The sequence below is a fragment of the Simochromis diagramma genome, unplaced genomic scaffold (genome assembly GCF_900408965.1).
Source record: "Simochromis diagramma unplaced genomic scaffold, fSimDia1.1 OVJJ01000344.1, whole genome shotgun sequence".
NCBI classification, from domain to species: domain Eukaryota; kingdom Metazoa; phylum Chordata; class Actinopteri; order Cichliformes; family Cichlidae; genus Simochromis; species Simochromis diagramma.
This window is the reverse complement of record NW_024387375.1, coordinates 12,864,089-12,869,021: the sequence shown is the minus strand read 5'-3', so window position 1 is coordinate 12,869,021 and position 4,933 is coordinate 12,864,089.

Genomic DNA, 4,933 nt, shown 5'->3' with positions numbered 1-4,933 from the left:
TTCTTCTCCGTCTCCACAGGCCGCAGCAGCAGACGAAAAGGACGCCAAGGCTGAAGAGGAGGAGGAGGAGAAAGCAGCAGAGTAGTCGTGTTGCCACTGAACTAACTCGTCAATGCTCCCTGTACCTCCTTTGTTGTAAAATGCAGAGAATATTTTTATCTACTATTTTCTTAAGACAGCAGTGTTTTTAGGGATATGATTGCTTTTTAAGAATAGTACGGTTTCCATTCAGTTTCACGGCTTCTGTGAAGGGAAAGTTTTGTGTCCTTGTGATCTTTTGTCTTGTGTTTTTTTAATTTCTTTGTCTTTTTTAAAAGCCTGTTTACCCGAGACATTTCAGAGGTACCATTTTGGAACTTTGTAACCGGTTTTGGAAAATGCATCAAAATTCTGTGCTGGATGGGTAATCGTTTGAAAGTTGTGTTCTATGTTAAGTAATGCCTTGCTCATTTTCATTATCATCACAGGAAGTCATTGGGTTAATTTTTATGTTATTGTGTATTTGAGACCAATACGATTGATCCATGTTTTCTGCTTTGCTTTAAACTAAATGCATTAGAGTTGTACTTCTGACTTTTTTCCTATTGTGAAATCTGTTTTGTTTGGGGATTTCTCTACTAATGTAGTTTCCTCCTTTAAACAAAACAAGTTTCCTTTTGTTATAAATGGTATAAAATACCAATTAAAGTGAGGACTGATTTAACCATGCATTTCTCAGCCATTGTGTACTGTATTTGGCCAGAGGGATTTATTTTAAATGACCTATTTCAGAGGTTTCTATTGTAAACCACTTAAATTATAGATTAGAAATTCCTCAAACTAAAATGCCTAAGTTACTAATTGTTGCTTTTTCATTTTTTTTTTTTTAGATTTCTCAGTTAATTTCATAAGAGAATCACTGAAGATCACTTTATAAAGATGGTGACATTTACACTGATCAGGAATAACATTATGACCACAGGTGAAGTAAATAACAGTGATTAAATCTCCATCATAGCACCTGATGGTGGGTGGGTTATATTAGGGAGCAAATTAACATCTTGTCCTCAAACTCGATGTGTTGGGGGCAGGAAAAATGGACGAGCGTAAGGATTTGAGCGAGTCTGTCAAAGGGCCATATTGTGATGGCTAGATGACTGGGTCAGTCGATCTCCAAAACTTCAGCTCTTGTGGGGCATTACTGGTCTGCAGTGGTCCATGGTGAACCAGCAACAGGGTCATGGGTGGTCATGGTTAATTGATCTGCGTGGTAAATGAAGGCTGCCCTGTGTGGTCAGATCCAATAGATGAGTTGCTGTTGCTCAAATTGCCAAAAAATGTTAATGCTAATTTTGATGGAAAGGTTTCAGAATACACAGTCGGTTGCTGTTTGTTGCATATGGTGTTTAATAACCTCAGACTTTAAAGGCTGCCCATGCTGACCCCCAAAAGTACCAACAATGGGCGCTTGACCATCAGAACTGGAGCACAGAGCAATGGAATGGAGGTGGCTTGGAAACAGTATTCCCAGATAGCTATGGGCTCTTTCAACAGGATAATGAGCCATGCCACACAGCAGAATGATTTGAGGAGCATGAGTTTGAGGTGTTGACTTGACCTCCAAATTCCCCAAATCTCAATTCAATCAAGCATCTGTTTGATGTGCTGGACAACTGTCTGGTCTATGAAGGCCCCACCTAGCATCTTGCAGAACAAAAATGACCTATTGCTAACATTTTGGTGCCAAATACCATAGCACACCTTCAGGGGTCTAGTTGAGTCCATGCCTCAATGGGTCAGAGTTATTTTGGCATCGAAAGGGGGACCAACACAACATTAGGCACATCGTGTTACGACTGATCAGTGTAAATATCTGACCATTGTGGTTGGTACTGAGCTCCTGAGCCCCTACTGTACACACAGTTTGGCCCAAGGTTTTCTATGTAATTATTGATTATGTACGTTCAAAGTTGTATTTGCTCATCAGCTAAAAATAATTAAGATCTTGAACCTTGACAGTGGCACAGAACCACTTTTAAAAAAACCTTTTGCAATTCTCCACATAGATAGAATAGAATGCCTTTATTGTCACTATACAGTTGTACAATGAGATACAGAGCATCTCCTACGCTATATACATATGGACAGTATTAACATAGGGAAAAAGATATATATATATATCTATATATATATATATATATATAGATATATATATATAGATAGATAGATATAAAATGTACAAATATACAAGCCGGTTTTTATAAAAAAAGTAATATGTAATAAATAGTGTTGTGTATATACAGTTGAGTTATTGCACATAGAATTGGTATTGCACAGTGGTGGTCCATAGAGGAAGTGGAAAGAAAAAAAATTGGGGGGGGGGGATGTGTAATCGGTGCATGTGTGAGTTCAGGGTGGTTATGGCTTTGGGGAAGAAACTGTTTTTGAGTCTGTGGGTTTTTGTGCTGATGCACCTGTAGCGCTTCCCTGAGGGAAGCAGGCTGAACATATTGAAACCAGTGTGGGAGCTGTCCTTGATAATGTTTGCTGCTCTGCTGAGGCAGTGGGAGGAATAAATGTCCATCAGGGAGGGGAGAGGGCAGCCGATGATCTTTTGTGCTGTCTTGACTACACTCTGAAGCCTCACTCTATCCGCCTTGGTGCAGCTGCGTACCATACCGTGATGCAGTAGGTTAGCAGGCTCTCAATGGACGAGCAGTAGAAGGTCAGCAGCAGGTTGGAGTTCAGCTTGTACTTCCTGAGGACTCTCAGGAAGTGCAGTCGCTGTTGGGCCTTCTTGACGACCGCTGAGATGTTGTCTGTCCAGGAAGTCAAAGGAGCTTGCAAAGAAAAGCGTCTGGACTTCTTTAAGTTGCTTGAAGACGTTTCACCTCTCATCCGAGAAGCTTCTTCAGTTCTAAGGTCAAATGGTGGAGAGTCCCAGATATAAACCTAGTGGGAGTATCCCCCCACAGAGGGACAAAAGGACCCCCTGATGATCCTCTAATCACCTGAGCCAAGGTGTGAAATTGGGTGTGGGACCCAATCAGCCAGAGTTTCGGGTGTGTTCATTGTGAAACCTGGCCCCACCTTGTCATGCGAATTCCTGAGGTCCAGGAAATGTCAGCAGAGAAGAGGACACCAAGGAACCGGAAGGTGTGGACCCTCTCCACACACTCCCCGTTGATGTAAAGGGGGGCCAAGTCAGTGCTGTGTCTCCTGAAGTCAACAATGAGCTCTTTGGTTTTCTTAGTGTTCAGTACATGATATACTTGGCATGCTGGGAAATAGACCAGTCCTTTTAAAGTGCTTTATTACTCTAACCTTTTGGATAGGTTAAAGAACCAGTTGTTATGTACCACTACTAGTAAAAGTTATAATTTTATTTTTAAGAAGAAAATCATGGTGAACAACATCTGTGGCCTGCATCTTTCAGTCAGCAATGATTTTCTTTCTGTGACCTCTCCCTCAGCCACATAAGTCAGTCCTCAAACTATATATATATGACGATCAAAGAAAAGAGACCACAGAGAAGATACGTTGGCTCATAACTTGTACTAAGTGTACATGTCAAAATATACAAACACACAGTCAAATAAACGGTCCTATTTTTATTCCTGCATACACACTTCCATACATACTTTAGAAAAACAAGAGCCAAAAATAATGGGCGCAAGTTTAGGAAAAGTTTACCCACGTGATCAGAGAGGGCAAATGCAGTAGTTCTGCTATATATGAAAAAGACTGGGCAGGTAGAGTTTTAAATGTAATAAACATTCTTTTTAAAGGAACCTCACCTGAAGCACTTAAGAGGATGCAGTGAAGGAGGGTTGGTGTAACAAAAGAAGATGCTAGTGATAGGGTGAGATGAAGATAAATGTGCTGCTATGGCGGCCCCTAAAGGAAGTGAATGAAGAAAAACTGACTGGTTTTTTTTTGTTTGTTTGTTTGTTTTTTTACATAAAACCCCAAAGAACACGTTCAACTTTAACACCAAAGGCAGATCTTTTATGTGAAACTATAACACATCTGACAATAATGTTGTCTATAATAGCCTTACCAAATCGTTCCAACAATATAGTGTATATGACAGATCTTTTGTTTACAGTCTAGGCTTTCAACCTTGTCATCACCCACTGCAGGTCATGCCCATCCAGAGTGGAACAGAAAGCACTGATGAGTAAGTGTAATTTTCAGCTCTCAGAATGACTCATGTAGAGAAATTTTAAAAGGTATAAGACACAATTAACCAGTACTGAAAATAAAATAAAAATGCGAAAAATGCCATGCATATTTTTTTCTTTTCTTTTAACTTTTTAAAAAAAATAATTTTCTTTATGTATCTTTGGATATTTTTATTTGCTTTTTCAGCAATTGAAATGACCTTCCGGTATCTGTTGCTCAAGTCAAGAATGAGTTTTGATTCTCAGATTTGTAATACATCATTTTTCGTGTTTATTTAATCCTGACCGCATGCCCAATATATCCTGTCTATAGGCCCAAGAGGGGAAAAACAAAACAAAACATGTATTTTGCATAAGGAACAATCAATAGAATATTATTATTGCTTGAAAGATTACATAACAATGTAATTTAACAGTTAATTTTAGTGTCGTAAATGTGCAATCAAATGGCAAATTCTTTGGTAAAAGCTGTCAATTTTATACAATTCACAAAGAATATAAGTGCAAGTATATTTCATAATAACCCACCAATAAAAAATAGCCTGCACTTTAGATAAAAAGCATGAAATACAGATTTCTATATATATTTATACAGCGTACTAGAGCCGAGGATGGCAATATTATTAGGGCTCATCACTGATAATTTCGGAAAACAGGTAAAACGCATTCATCAGGAGGTCGATAAGGCAATTTTGCGACCATTATCTATGACGTCATGTGCAGAACTCACGACCTTGGTCGCTAAAAAAAAGGGGGCGCGCGATGGATTG